The sequence below is a fragment of the Rhipicephalus microplus genome, chromosome 7, assembly GCF_043290135.1.
Source record: "Rhipicephalus microplus isolate Deutch F79 chromosome 7, USDA_Rmic, whole genome shotgun sequence".
Taxonomy (NCBI): domain Eukaryota; kingdom Metazoa; phylum Arthropoda; class Arachnida; order Ixodida; family Ixodidae; genus Rhipicephalus; species Rhipicephalus microplus.
The window spans coordinates 43,704,091-43,720,254 of NC_134706.1; the positions used below are offsets into that span (position 1 = coordinate 43,704,091).

At 48.9% G+C, this 16,164-nt stretch overlaps 1 protein-coding gene across 4 annotated transcripts in view; it reads left to right on the forward strand.

Moving 5' to 3' along the window:
- Positions 1-16,164, forward strand: part of LOC119179952 (uncharacterized) — a 96,088-nt gene that overhangs the window by 69,918 nt on the left and 10,006 nt on the right. The window lies entirely within an intron of this gene.

Here is a 16,164-nt window from a genome sequence, read left to right on the forward strand (position 1 = left end):
CGAAAGGATTCTTGGATCAGTGGCCTCATAAGCATTCTTTCTGATCCTCTCACTCCTTCGCCTCTCCGCCGCCAGGCTAGCAACTTTCGCCTAAGGGATGATCTTCTTTATCGACGCAACTACCTTTCTGACGGTCGCAAGTGTCTCCTTGTGATACCCCGCCATCTTCGAGCTGCTATCTGCGAAGCGTTTCACGCGGACCCACAGTGCGCCCACGCAGGCCTTTTCAAGACATACGCTAAGCTTCGACTCAGATTTTATTGGCGTGGCATGTATAACTACGTGCGGAAATTCATTCGCTCGTGTGCTCAGTGTCAACGACAAAAGTTACCTCCCGGGCAAGTCTACCCGTCACAACCTCTTCCTTGTCCTAGTCGACCTTTTGATCGCGTCGGCATTGACATTTACGGGCCACTACCATAAACTCTAGCTGGTAATCGCTGGATTATTGTTGCGATAGACCATCTGACACGCCATGCCGAAACAGCTGCGCTGCCGACTGCCACAGGCCATGACTTGGAACGTTTCTGTTGCAACGTTTCATTCTGCATCACGGTGCCCCTCGCGAGCTCTTAAGTGACAGAGGCCGTGCCTTCCTTTCTGACGCCTTGATGACATTACTCAACGAATGCCGAATCGTGCACCGCACAAGTACAGCATACCATCCTCAAACAAATGGCATGACGGAGCGCTTCAACCGTACTCTTGGCAGTATGCTGTCGATGTACGTCACCTCTGATCATTAAAATTGGGACCAAGTTCTCCCGTTCGTCACCTACGCGTATAATACTGCCGTACAAGCTACTACTGCGTTTTCGCCATGCTTTCTTCTGTACGGACGAGAACCTTCAAATACAGTAGACACTATTCTTCCATATAAACCTTATGAGTCCGAAAGTACAACTCTGTCCGAAGCTGCCCGACATGCTGAAAAATGCCGCCAGCTTGCCCGCTCTTTTTCTACCGAGAACCAGTGGCAGCAGCAATCCCCCCAGACTGGGGACCGTTCGGCTCCAAACTTTCCACCTGGTTCATTGGTATGACTTCGGGCACCTGCTACCGCGCCTGGCCGTTCCGCAAAACTTCTTCCCAAATACATCGGGCCATACCTCGTTGTAGAGCTAACGTCACTTGTCAACTATATCGTGGAGCCCATCATCCCATCCACAGACCTACACTACCGCGGCCGCGACACTGTCCACGTCTCTCATCTCAAGCCATATTACGACCCATTAGTAGTTTCTTCTCCCTAATCCGCCAGGATGGCGTCTTTTTGTGCGGAGGGCGATTGTAGTGAAGAAGAGGAGCTTCAGCGGCATTTCTCGGCGCATCAGGGGCATCGCCATCAGCATAAGCTCGTGCTTGCTGCGCTTGGCCGGACGCTGCTGACTGCTGCGCTTTCTGCGTTCTGCTCTGCAAATAAACCCCGTTACAATACACGCACACACACACACACACACACACACACACACACACACACACACACACACACACACACACACACACACACACATATATATATATATATATATATATATATATATATATATGGAAGTGCTGGGTAACTCAACTTGAAACTCCACAACAGCAAACTACCCTTCACAAATGGCTGACGGAAACACCCAGCAAGGTACGACCCAGCCTCCAATGGTCATCGTGCCCACTGCGCTGCGCGTGCGCGATCCACTATATGCGACGGTACCGGTGAACAAGACATTGAAGATTGGCTGTCGACATTTTAAAAGGTGGGCGTGAACAACAAGTGGGGCGACCCATCGAAGCTACAATACGTTCTTTTCTACCTAAAAGAGGTAGCGATCGAGTCTCTGGTTTAACAACCACTACTGGGAACTCGCCACTTGGGGTGCTTTTAAGCTACGCAATGCCTATGTGTTCGGTCAGCTCGAGGTACACAAGCTCCGTGCCGAACTGCGCCTACAGGGACGCACAGAGCTTCAGGAGGAATTCCCAATCTACATCGAAGACGTGCTCGACTTCTGCAAGCACCTTGATCCTTTATTGACAAAAACAGACAAGATACAATCAGTCTTGAAGGGGATAGACGATGACGCAAGGACGCCACGAATATCAGCGTTGTAAGTCACCACCTTTAAAGCCTTGAGGCCTGATACAATCCTTCGACCGACCACATAAGTCATTTGATCAGGTTGGGATGGACCTACTTGAACCGTTCTGTTTGTCTTACTCCAGAAACAGGTGAATATTTATCGCAAGTGATTACTTGACGCGTTACGCTGAGATGAAGTTACTGCCACGCGGTGCAGCATCTGAAGTCACCCAGTTTTATATACACCACATTGTCCTTCGTCACGGCACCCCGTCATTCACAATCACTGACCGATGCACAGTGTTTTCAGCACAACTGTTGGACGAAATATTCAATGTCAATTACAAGAACCGTTGCAAGACAACCGCATATCACCCACATAGTAACGACTTTTCAGAAAGGCTGAACAAAACGCTGATGATCATCATTACTATGCACGTGGATATCCAGCGCAAAACATGGGACAAAATCGTGCCGTATGTAACGTTTGCATATAACACCGCAAACCATAAAACAATAAGATTCGCACGCTTCCGCCTAGTTTACGGTCGAAACGTACAAACCATGCTAGACGCCATGATTTCTTATGACATCGACCAGCACTTGCAGTTAAATCCTGATGTCGAGATAAACATTCAGTGTGCAGAGATATTGCATCAACTAGCTCGCTTACACATAGGATCGCAGCAATGTGCAGATGCCCGAAGGTAAAATATCCACCATCGGCAAGTTACCTATCCTATCAACCTGGCGGCCAAGTTTGGATTAGGACTCCTGTTAGATGACGAGGTCTCAGCAAGAAATTCTTAAGCAAGTATTTCAGACCTCATAAAGTATTACGGCGATTGAATGACGTCAACTCTGAAATTACTCAGGCGGAGGGTCGGCAACGACCCAGCGCCACTCACCACTTACCGAGATCAGGCATGTCGTCCGCATAAAACTATATTTTACGAGGCGGTACTTTCTGTATGGTGGCCGAGTAGCAAGCATTTTGTATTTTCGATGTTCGTTGAGTTCCCAGAGCACTGTGAGGTGTGTCATTTTATATATTATGGCCGACCGAAAACAACCTTTTTTCCCCGTGCCCTGTGCACTCTAAGTATGGTTCTTTGTTTTTCTTATGGACCCTAGTGTCCTCTTGTTTATGAGCATCGAGTCGATGCTATAATAGAAAGGGGAATAATTTTATCTGGTGTTGTGAGTGGCCAAGCCGTGGCCAGCTGGAAAAGGCGAAGAGGACAAAGACGAAATGTGTGTTAGCTCTTCGTTCACGATGCACGTTCGTGTGTTTCAGCTTTGCCGTTCCTGTCTTGGCCCTATGGCCCCTAGTGTGACACAAGATATATATATGTATATATATATTGGAATCTTGGTTCCGACAGCGTTTATTCGAGTCAAGACTTCGCCAAACGAATGGGCAGAGACAGCACCACACAGACGATGACGACGATGCTTAGACACAGAGTGGCCATGAGGACAATTAGACAAGCGGCTGATGGTGATTATGATCATGCAGGAATGGTAACAATGCAACGAACGCCCACACTGATTCCCGTCACTTGGAAGCGGACACCTTGGCCGGCGTAAGTCAAAGTGACGAGCAGCGTCGCGTGCAAGGTTTCATGAGAGAAACGTGGACAATCTCTGTGCCGCGGTAACGGTGGTCTGTTGGGGCGACAAGTGGTGTCCACAATAATTGACCGGCAAAGTCTGTTCTAAATCTATGTATGGCCCTATCGAGCGTGATTGGAATTTGTCACAGAGCAGGCAAGCAGGCAAAGAACTTTCTTAATATACGGAGCTGGTACTCGACCCTTCTTAGGCGGCGACACCGGTGGGCCACTTTCACGACGGGACGGGGAGGTTAAATTTCACGGCTATGTCGTGGGCCCTCTGGACGGCCTCAAGCTGGTCTACTTTATCACGGCTTGTGAGAAGACAGGTTCTGTCCGCCTCCGTAAAGCGAGACTCGCTGCTCTCGCGCAACGCAGGGCACTGCCACAGCATGTGTTGGAGAGTGCATTTGGTATGACCAGAGAGCGGGCACCCCGGATTTATGCCATCCATATATTTAGAGCAATGTAGAGGTGATGCATACGCCTCCGTCTGTAAGAGTCGTAAAGTTATGGACTGACGTCTTGTTAAGTGTGGGTGCGGGAGTGGTATTTCGGCCGCTTCAAATCATAGTGTTTACAAATTTCATTAAACGTTAGCAACGCGTCCCTAAAAAAAACAAAACAAGTGACGTCCTCAGCCTTCGAGTGATTCTCCCCGGTGTGAAATGTGACACCTCGCGGCCGCGAATGAGCCAACTCGTTGGAATTAAAGATCATTCCGTTTACGTGTCAGCCAACGTGTGCCGGGAACATGAATATGTGTTTTTCACCTGACAGATTGGCAGCAGAGAGAACGCGCATGGCTTCCCGACAAACTGGGCCCGTCTTGTAGGCCCGTGCGGCTGCGCGCAAATCCGTATAAATGGCGGCGCGTTAGGTAGCAGTGAGACCTAGTGCCACAGTGACCGACTCGGTGCGATCAGCGTTTGATCTTAATAAAGTCATAGTTGACAAGTGTTCGCCTTTAGGTGTTGTAACCACCGAGACAAGGTGGTCCGTAGAGCCGTGCTGCGCTACGTCTACGAAGGCCACGTTATCCTCCATAGCGGCTGCGGCACTGAGTAGAGTTCGCGCCCATGCCTGATGTCTGCCAACGTTATGCGTGGGATGCGTGTAACGGGGTATCAGAAATATTGTGAATTTTGCGTGCAGTTCTTCGGCAAGCTGGGATACGGGAGATTTCAGCGCGAGGTTGGCTAGTAACCGTCGCCTAGCTGCAGTGGAAGACAGCCTTACAATTCGAGATACTTTTTCAGCTTCTAAATTTTCGTTGAATGTGTTATGATTGCCTATCTCGTTGAGCTTGACTGTACGGATGCTGCCCGGTAACCCGAGCACCTGTTTAACAGACCGCCGGATGGTCACGTCGAAACGGTGTATGTCTCCTTTCTGCCACAGGTGGGCGGGAGCCACTTAGATGATGTGGCTCATGAGGAAAGCGTGGAGCAGTCTGCGAAGATTCTCCTCACATCGTCCGCCACGCCTGTTAGCGTTAGTTATTAGGCCTGTTAATTATTTGGCCATTGCTTCGGCCTTTCTGGAAATGTGAAAAATACTGACGTCATTATGGCCATTGGCCTGAATGACCATACCTAGTATGCGAACTTGGTCCACCTTGGGGATGTGTGTACCGTCCGCCGTCAGGACGTTGATCCCCGCGCATGCGTCTCTGCACTCCTTATATTTCACGTGGTACAGAAGTAATTCTAATTTCTATGCTGATAGCGAAAGACCGGCCTGCTGTGAGAACGTCTGTACTATGTTTACTGCGTCTTGCAGTCGCTCCTTGATGTGGGCATCACTGCCGCTCGTACACCAGACGGTTATTTAGTCTGCATTGAAGGCGTGCCTGATGTCGTAGATCTGTGAGAGTTGCTGCGGCAGAGCGCGCACGGAGAGCTTGAACAGCAACGGAGAGATCACGGCCCCATGGGGTGTGCTCCTCAGTCGCAGCTTGAACTTCTTCGAGCCCATCGAGCCGAGTTGTATTGTAGCCGTGCTGTCGCGCAGGAACGAGCTAACATACTTGTAGAAATGCGTACCTAATCCGGCTTCGCGAATCGAGTCGACGATATGACAGTGCTTGACGTGGTTGAATGCCTTCTCGAGGTCGAGCACAAGAATGGCGCTAGTGTCTCTGGTAATCTTAGCCATGAGCTCGTAGTTGAGCATCAGCATTACATCCTGTGGACAGGGACGGCCGAAAGCGAATGTGGTTGATCAGTAGAATCTGGCACTCCTGAATGAAATTTGTGACTCGCTTGGGTATCACGTGTTCGGCCACATTGCCCACGCAGGACGTGAGCGAGATGGGGCGAAGTGAGCCTAGCACTAACGGTTTACCCGGCTTAGGGATAAGTATGACGGTTGCTTCGCGCCAATCAGGCGGAGCGTTGCCAGTCTCCCACGCTTTGTTAATATGCTCTGTAAGAACGTTTATGTCCTCCTCTGCAAAATATTTGAGAAACTTATTTTTTATGCCATCCGGGCTCGGGCCCGAGCGGCAGTTGAAATCGGAGATGACAGCCCGAACCTCGGCGCAAATGAAGCGGGATGCGAACGGATTTCTCCGTATCATCCAGATCAGGCGGGTAAGCGGGTGAGGAGGTGGGTTCAGTACATAGATAACGCGTAGCTGGTTAGTCGGTGATTCAAGTGTTGGTCTTACACGAGACTTTGATTTTGTGTATTAGTCTGTCTATCGTGAATTGTTGAGGCGCTTTCGATGGTTTGCCACCTGAGTGTTTAAACAGGTTTCATTTGGCCCTGTTTCGCATTTGACCATCAACGGAGTTACACACTTCGTCCCGTTTTTCACGCTCTAGGTTACGGCAATGTTCGTCGATTTGACAATTGAGGTCAGCTATCTTTTTATGAAGGTTACAATTGAGCTTTCGCGTGCGCCAGATCGCGTGTAGTGATTTCTTAGCTTCGAGTAGGTGAGGTAGCCGGCTATCCATGCGCTCCACCTCCAGTTCGGCTTCAACGTCTTTAGCCAAATTTGCAACGTCCTCTTTAATTTGTGCAAGGACTTCTGATAAAATTTTGTACTGAGTGTCGTCGCGTTTCCTGAACTATCGAAAGCGATCCCAGTCTGTTACGTGAAACTCCCGCGGTTTGTTTGTAGATACGTTTACGATCGTCTGTATATTATACTGGTCACTTCCCATATTCTCACCCAGGTAAGTCCACGTGGGTTGTCCCACGAGTCTAGTGAGGTCCGGGGTGCTATCACGTGTAACCGAGTTACTTACCCAAGTAGCGGAAGTGCAATTTGTTAAGAGCGTGAGTCTATTTGTGTGCGTTTGCACTAGCAGGGCATTGCCCTTACATGAAGAGCCGGGATGTGGGGCATACCCAAAGTAGAGATGCGTGGCATTACAGCTTCCCGCAATTATCAACATACGGTCTCCTTCAATTCTCCTCACTCACTGAAAGAGGCCTTTAAATGAAGTTTGTTTGTTTTTGGGTGTACTAGATACGTTGAGAATCAAAACTTACTGTTTAAGCATTGAGTTCGCAATCAACTTTATCATAATGCGTTCGTCTTTGAGGTCCGAGCGGAGCTCATGGAGAACATAAGCGTACTTTTGGAGATGAGCGTCACTATCCTTCGCATCCCCGCTCCATGGTCCGCTTCGGTGCCATAAATACGCAAAACTGGCTCGGCGGTTAGCGTTTCTTGTAATATAACTGCGGCAGGCCGATCGGCACGAGATTCAATGAATTGTTTCAAGACATCCTACCACTTGTGAACGCTAAAGAAATTTCACTGCCAAATTACAAGATTGCTTATGTTAAGCAATGATTACTGCATAGGAGTTGTCACACAAACCGCCGCGTGCTCTTCTTCGAGTAATCGTAACCGCGCGTGAAGTTCGATGAGCTGGAGGGTGTGTGGGGTCTTATTGGCAGTGCGGTTTGCTGCAATATCTGCGCGGAGGCGGGCAAGTGCCTCCATGAAATAGACGCAGTAATGGGCTCGTCCGGGGGTCCTCGGCCGCGCGACGCTTCGCAGCGCGATTAGCGTTCGACCACTTAGTGGGAGCGGGTACAACGGCTGGAGGGGTGGGCGTCGGAGTCTCGACAGCGCGTTGACTCGGCTGCTGCATGTTTCTAATGAGTGCGCTGAATTCTTTGTTTTCTTTGCGCAGCAACGCTAGCTCACGTTTGAGCTCACGAATCGTATTGTTTTCATGCATGCTGTCGTAAGTTACCCGCTCGCTTTAACCAGCGACTCGATCGGCCCAAATAGGCATTGCAGTCGGGCTCTTGGTGGTGGTAGGCAGGTGCTTCGTTGGTGGAGTCGGGGCTGGCTGCTTGGGCATCGGCTGTTGCGTGGCCGAGCCTCATTGGGTCCGTTAATTGGTTGTTCTTACACCGGCGTCTGTGGTGGCGTCAACGTCGAACGACGTAAGGGACTTGACAGTGATTTGGGCATGTGCGGTCGCCCGTTATGTGGGCCTGGCCGCACAACGCGCACTTGGGTGTCACACACTCATGATTGATACCACAGTGTTCACAGACTTATCAGATGTGGTATGGCAGACGTCTTGTTGATTCCCGACGTAGCTGCAGTGGTGGCAGGTGTCGATCTGTTGCTGGTAGAGCGTGCAACGGAGCAGGAGCATGCCGCAGCGCACATAGTTGGGGACCTCAAGTTCGTCGAAGAGAAGGATGATTGTGGTTGTATCCTAGATTCGAGTACCCTCATAAACGTGGGGTTGTGTGATGAGACGAATAGGCGGTGTAGCTCCGAGTCTGAAAGGTGAGCGTCGACCTCTCAGACTACGCCTTCGCTGGTGGTGCCAGACGCCAGTACGTAAGCGGATACTGGATGTGCTCTCTCCATGAGAACGATTTCTCGTACTTTGGCGTAGGCTTCGGCCGTTTGTAGGTTCGGCGTGCTGATCACAAAGATATTCTGTGTGTAGTTGGTGCAAACGACATCTTCCTCTGCCACCGTTGGCGGGAGTCATGAAGTGAGTAGTAGGGCTTGAGAGAACTTAAGCTTGTTGCGCCTGCGTACAGTTTGGTCCACTGTTAAAGGGAACACTCGAATGCACACCATGAGTATTCCTGGCCCTCTAGGAAGAAGTGGATTAAAAAAAAATCTTCATGAAAGCGAACAATCTGTCAAAATAAATAAGAACGTTTAACCACCACTAGAGAGAAAGAGAGAGATAAAGATGCAAGGAAAGGCAGGGAGGTTAACCAGACGCACATCCGGTTTGCTACCCTGCACTGGGGAAGGGATAAAGGGGAGAAAAGAGGTTGCAGAGAGATGAGAAGGTACACACAATAACGAGCACACTCGGGGAGCACACACAGTCTACAGGCGGTCGCTCAGGTTTGTTGACTTTAGGTAAAGTAGCAGTGCCTTAGTTGCTTTCTGCGCAACTGAGGCAGATGCCCAAGGTCCTAGTATCTTCTGCACACAAAATGGTCCGGGGTCAAGTTGATTCAAAACCATCCGGAGCTGGCATCGCTGTGTGTCGTAGCAAGCACAGCTGCACAGGACGTGTTCGATGGTCTCTTCAGCTCTGCAGTAGTCGCATGTAGAAGTGTCTGCCATACCAATTCGAAAAGAGTACACCTTTGTAAGTGCAACACCCAACCAAAGGTGGCATAACAGTGTCGCATCGGAGCGGGAAAGTTGTGATGGTAGCTTTAGCTTGAGCGAAGGATCCAGTTCATAAAATTGACACCTTTGGAAGCTGGTAGACGACCAGAACGTGCGTGTGAGATCTCGAGCCAGCAGGTATAGTTGTCTTGCTGCATCATTCCTTGACAGAGGAATCGGGACTACACGGGCTCCTTCATGGGCTGAACGGGCTGCATCATCGGCTAATTGGTTTCCAGTAATACCGATATGTCCAGGCAGCCATTGATATATAATATCATGCCCTCGTGCTAGAGCTTCATGATGGCAATGTCTTATTTCTTGTACGAATTGGTCATGACTCCTCCTACGCAAGGCAGACTGCAAACTCTGAAGCGCTGCCTTCGAATCACAGAATATGACCCATTTTCTGGACGTTCTTGAACGAGATATTGTAAAGCAGCCCTTATAGCAGCAAGCTCTGATGCCGTAGATGTAGTCATATGCGACAACTTAAACTTGATTGTCATTGCTGCAGCCGGAATTACAGCGGCACCTGATGGCTGCTGGACGATACGGACCCATCAGTGTATATCTGCGTTCGGTCTAAGTACAACTCATGTAATAATAGCAGTGTTGCTTGCTTCAATGCTACTCTGGAGTGATTGCTTTTCTTTTTGATTCCCGGAATTTCTATACGTACTTGCGGCTGGTCGAGGCACCACAAAGGACATGCCATTCTCGCAGCTCGCGTATATCCTGATGAAATGCTGTTTAGGTGCTTGGCTATGACGTCTGAAAACGTAGCACGTAGTCTTCCGGAGGGTAGAAGGGCCAATTGGTGGTCGGGGACACGGCTAGCATGTCGAATGTGTGCTCTGAGGCAATCCACAACTCTATATGTCCTGACCAGATGGTCTTTGGCAAGCATGATTGTGGCATAAGTAGAAGCGCATCGGGGCAGTCCTAGGCAGATACGCAGTGCCTGAGCCTGCAAACTCTCCAATGAGTGAGTATTGGATTTGCAAGTGTTAGTCAGTACCGGCAAGCTTTAGCGCAATAGACCCAGAAATAGGGTCCTGTGCAGCTGTAGCATGGAGGCCACAGAAGTTCCCCATGCTTTCCCGCACATGAATTTCATTATATGCACAATAGATAGCAGTCTCTTCTTCAAGTACGCACAATGCGGGCTCCACGAAAGACTTCCGTCGATTATTATGCCTAGGAAACGATGCGTCCGTGCATATTTGACATTCTGCCCATTGATGTAAACAGGGTATGGCGTCATTGGTTTGCGTGTAAACGCCATCAACGCGCACTTCACAGTTGATATAGTTAGGCCTTGTTTCTGAAGGTAGGCTGTTGTGAGGGTTGCTCCCCGCTGTATTCGTGCACGCACCTGAGGGCGAGTAACTGCAGCACTCCAGAGGCAAATATCATCGGCGTATATGGATAGGCACACCGACTTTGACAAAACCACCAGTAGCCTTATGCATATCTAAGGCGCTATGATTCCGTAAGATAGCGAAATCTAAACGTGCTGCTCACGCAGGCGTTCCCTTTAACAGTGGACCCGTCTCTACATCCAGGCCACCTCCGGGTTGACGATGACATGGTGGTGATCAGTTGGGATCGGGGAGGAGCCGGCGGGGGGCTACAACTCTCGTCACAGCTCCGGTTCGCAGGGCGCCATTGTGGGGGCCGGCTGGCTTGCCGGTGGTAGTAGTTGAAGAATTTGCTCGATGTAGGATTGTGTCAATCCAGCCAGGCACGCTGGCTTCCTCCTCAGTGATCGTTTCTCAATCTGCCACGGCTTCGGGCATGATATCGGTGCAGCGGCGGGACGCGCCGGCGCAGGGGTCGGTAGTCGTATTAAGACTACTCGAGGCTTAGCGACTGAAGGTGAAACGTTGGTTGCTCGATAGAAAATTGGGTGGCCCGGGTCGAAAGTGGTATCCGGTTGTTTCCCTAAACTTAGCGAGAACGTTGGTGATAAACTTAAGGAAGATTGAGCTCAGCAGACCAGCAAGAAGTATAGCAAAAGGTGGAGCCGATACGAAGATGTCCGCTCATCTTGACGTCCCCTAGTGGTCTCTGCAACAGAGACCAGGACTGCAAATAGGTGTCAAAAGCAGCACCTTGTCACCAGGTCGAAAGACGCAACGCGATGGGATGTGTCATAGATGATCTGATGCGAGCCTGATGGCGAGACTGGGCCAGGCGGGAAATGCATTATTCACTAGAAGACTGATAAGAATTACCATGGCTATTAAAAAAGGAGACGCCGAGAAAGGTAGTCGGCGTGCGTCCGCACACGAAGTAAAACGGTGAGTAGCAAGTTGTTCACCGAACGGCGGTGTGGCAGGCGAAGCTCAGACATGGTAGAAGAGTATCCCAGTTTTTGTGATTGGGTTGGACGTAAACGGCTATTATGTCAGCAAGGGTTCGATGAAATCTTTCTGTGAGACCATTTGTTTGAGGGTTGTGGCATTAAGCTGTCTTGTGAGTAGTTTCAGAAGCGCGCAGTATTTCATTTACCATTTGTGACAGCAACACTTTGCCACGTGTTCACTAAACAGTACACAGAGAGCACCATGGCGCAGGATTATGGCGTGAAGAATAAAGTCAGCAACTTCCACACTTCCACAGCTGAGCTTGTAATAACAAAGGACGTCTCAGCGTAGCATGGCAGGTAGTCCACGGCGGTCTCTATTCATCGTTTGCCAGAAGATGTGACGGGGAAAAGCCCGTAAAGGTAGACACCTACATTGTGGAATGATATTGAAGGGCACGAAAGTGGCTGTAGAGGTCTAGCAAGTGCAGACGTTGGGAGTTCACGATTCTGGCATGAAGAGCAGAAACCGACGTACGGCGCTACGCTTGAAGAAAGGCCAGGCCATTAATAACAACATTGAATGCGGTCAAGAGTTTTTTTTAACCATGATCACCAGCGGTCAAGTAACCCTGAAAGACTTCGAGAAACTGAGGTCGAAGAGAGCGTGGCAGTACAAAAACCCAGCGCTGACCGTCAAGATGGTAGATGTGGTGATAGAGAACCCCATTGTCCAGCTTAAAGTGCAGGAGTTGACGATGAAGTTGTACGTTAGGTGGATGCGAAGCTACCGAAAGGGGGTCCATCATGCGTCTGCAGTATGAAAATACCGCTGGTGGGATATAAATGTTGGCCCGTCGTCCGAAAAGGGTTGCCTTTTGATGCAAGCGTATGAACTTTGGTAGATGTGGCGGTTTTAGTTCTCACCAACGCTGTTATGGGTAGTTGGAAGAGGGTAACGAGAGAAAGCATCGGCGTCGTCATCTGACTTAAAAGTTATTTTAAAGTTGTACTCCTGTGAGCGTAATATGCACCGACCCGAGCGTCCTGACAAGTTCTTCAGTGTAGAAAGCCAGTATAAGGCGTGGTGGTCCGTAACGATTGTGAAGTGGCGGCCGTAAAGATAGGGACGGAACGTCTGCACCAACCAAACCACAGCCAAACACTCTGGCTCAGTTATCATGTAGTTCTTTCCGGCAAGGGTGAGTACGCGAGTGGCATATGGAACAACTTTCTTTGGGGAAGGCTTGTCGCGTTGTTGAAAAATGACTGCTATATCAAGGCCGCTGGCGTCGGTATGGAGGATAGGCGGTGCGGCTTCATCAAAGAGGCAGAGCAGAGGATCAGATGTGAGGGCCTGCTTCAACAGGTCGAAGGCCGTTTGACATTCTTGAGACCAGCGAAAGGGGGCGTTGGAAGCAAGTAGTTGGCGTAATTGAGCAGCTATGAAGGCGAAGTTCTGGATAAACCGGCGAAAATAGTAGTCGAGGCCAAGGAAACTGCGAAGCTTCTTGGGTTTTTTAGGACACGCAGAGTGAAGGACTGCAGAAAACTTGTCAGGGTAGGGCCGTATTTCATTTTTGTTAAAGATGTGTCTTAAGACCTTGAAAGATTTGCTAGCGAGATAGCATTTATTAAAGTTTATTTGAAGCGCGGCGCTGGCAAGGCACGTCAGAAGTTGGCCCAATCGTTTTAGAAGCTCAGGAAACGTTGAAAAAAAAAGATAACAATGTCGTCCAGGTAGCAAAGGCAACTTTTCCATTCCAGGTGGCACAGCAGGGTGTCTATCATGTGCTATAAACTCGCGGGCACGTTGCAGAGCCTGGAATGCATCACGTGTAATTCCTATAGCCCATCGGGGGTTGCGAACGCCGTTTTCTCCTTATCGTCTTCATGCATAGTATTCTGTCAGTACCCAGAACGCAAGTCGATGCTTGAAAAGAGTCTCGCGCTTTGTAGGGAATCAAGGGCGTCGTCAATGCGTGGCATAGGGTACACGTCCCAGCGTGTTATCTTATTGACACTTGGTAGTCCATACAAAAACGCACATAGTCATCTTTTTTACGGACCAAAACAATAGGAGACGACGAAGGACTAGACCAGGGACGGCTGACTTCCCGTTTAAGCATGTCAGCAACGTTGTCCGCTATAATTTTTCTTTCAGCTGGTAGGGTCGGCGTGGTAGGGTCTTGGTACACGTGGTAGGGTCGGCGGTGTACGATAAATATCTCAGTTGTTTCAATTCGATGTGGCGTTGTAGTAGTGCGGCCCAGCTGCTTCGTCTGTGAACTTATATATATATATATATATATATATATATATATATATATTTATATATATGTGCGTGCGTGCGTGCGTGCGTGTGTGTGTGTGTGTGTGTGACATCATATGTACACGTGAAGAGACGAAGTTTTATCGCTCGATTGTTAGTGTACTTGGCTGATGAATTTTCTATTTTTTGTGTGTCATCGTGCATCGTCGGCAGCCTGCACTACTTATACCTGTCCTCAAGATCACTGATCTACTGGGGACTTCCCCTCCCTCCCTGCAAGGCTCGTTATGGAGGAGATGGTGGACCTACCTAGCGGCAGGGGTAGACCTCCGACGGCAAGGAAGCGTGGCTCAGCTCTTCAGTTGCTTTAGAAGCTACGGATTCCGAGTCTGATGCTAGGTCGAAAAACTCGGATGCCTTTCTAAATACTAAGCATCGATGGCCAAGAGGGAAGTCGGCGGCACCGTCCTCAAGTGAAGACACCGTAATATACAACAGCACAGTGACTACGACAGTTGCTTATATGCTTATATGCCCGTCGACGTCAGTGTGAGCCTGAATGCTGTCTGCAAGCAGAAGATTCTTGAATTTTTTTTTAAACTTCTTTTCGTTTGATTCATGAAGTTCGAGTAAATCCCAGGAAAAATAATATTGTCGTAGGCACAACGGGTGAGAAGATGGTGATAACCCTGCCAAGTCTATCTAAGCTATGCAACGTCAACGTGTACGCTTTCGCTCCACTGTGGGCTAATGTAGCAGCTGGTGTTATATCAGATGTAGACCTAGAACTTTCAGACAACGTTTTGAAAAGTATGATCATTTGCACGCCACCGTGCAGTCTTCAACGCTCGAAGATTTCACTCTTCAATTGTGTGAAGATTCTTGTCGGGTGTGAAAGCTACCTAGTCGCATAAAGGCCGGACTAGTATGTTACCCAATCCAACCTTTCATACCAAAGCATCTACATTGCCGCAAATGTCTCAAAATGGGACATCTACAGGTTTTCTGCACATGTGGTCTGTGCTAAGTCTTATGCAGATCACTACATGAAATTTTGTGGCAGTGCGACATCTCGCTGCCCTAATATAATGGTGAACACTTGGCAACGGAAAAAGAGTGTCCCAAGCTAAAGAAAAAGAGGAAGGTTCTGAAAGAGAAAGCTAAAAAGATGGCGTCACGAGAAAAGGATGCCTAGCCATAATACCCATCAAGTGGCTGGAGTTGGCTCAACTGAAGATGCACCTGCACGTCTGAAGAATAGTACAGTGAGAGTAAGTCGAAGCGATGAAGGGAGACGCAATTTCAGCATTTCGGTAACATTGTGACCAGTGCTTCTATCAAAGCTGTTGGACACAACCTCCTCAAAGATCACTCCTCAGAAAACATCGGATCCAGCTGTCTTTCGAATGAAAATTCTGTAAACTGCAGATGTCTGCAGTAGAAAATAGGGTAAACAGGGTGCCCGAAATGGCTCCAGCCAACGACAATTCCTCACATGTCAACATGCTTAAGATGCTTGTTAACGTCGTCACATCCCTCACAGCCAATCGTCAAACGCCGGCAGCTTTAGCCGCACAACAGCTTTTCGAGGCTCTCGTTCCGCATCTCGACAGTCTTCACTGAAAGCATCATGAACACCCATTCGCGAGCCCGGTTCCTATGGGATGCAATAGAACGTCAGGTCTTGATGACTGTGCCATGGTGACCTCGTTCTTAGGCTTCTTGCAAAGAAGAATCCGCAGGGTGTTACAGCTCTCCGAAAAACCAATGTAAGAAATGATTAGCTCAGACTTCCGGGTTACGTAGGCGTTCACAGCAATGCCCGATGCACGGTGATAGCGTGTGGATCTTTCCAGTGTACAAACACCACGCATCCACGAAATGCTTCGAAAGCGTCATTGTACATACGATCTGATGTTCATTTCGCAGAGATTGACACAAGGGACCTCTGCGGACCTTACCAACAGTGTTTAGTCAGAGTTTTAATTTTTTTATTATTTTAATTTATACCACTCCCAGTCTTCATTTTTCTTTACTTCCTTTTCTTCTTTCCTCTTTCGCCCCTCTTTTTTATCTTTGTTTTCTCTGTTTTTTCACCTCTCCCGAAAGAGTGAGCAGGGGTGCTCCCCTCCAGGTGGCAGTGTCAGCTTGCTTCTCCCTCTTTCCTCTTTAACCTTGTGAATCTGTGTATGCAAAACATATACATAAATAAATAAAGCTTACACATATGTAGTAATACATGTGGTGAATAATGCAGCAATTATATGTTAC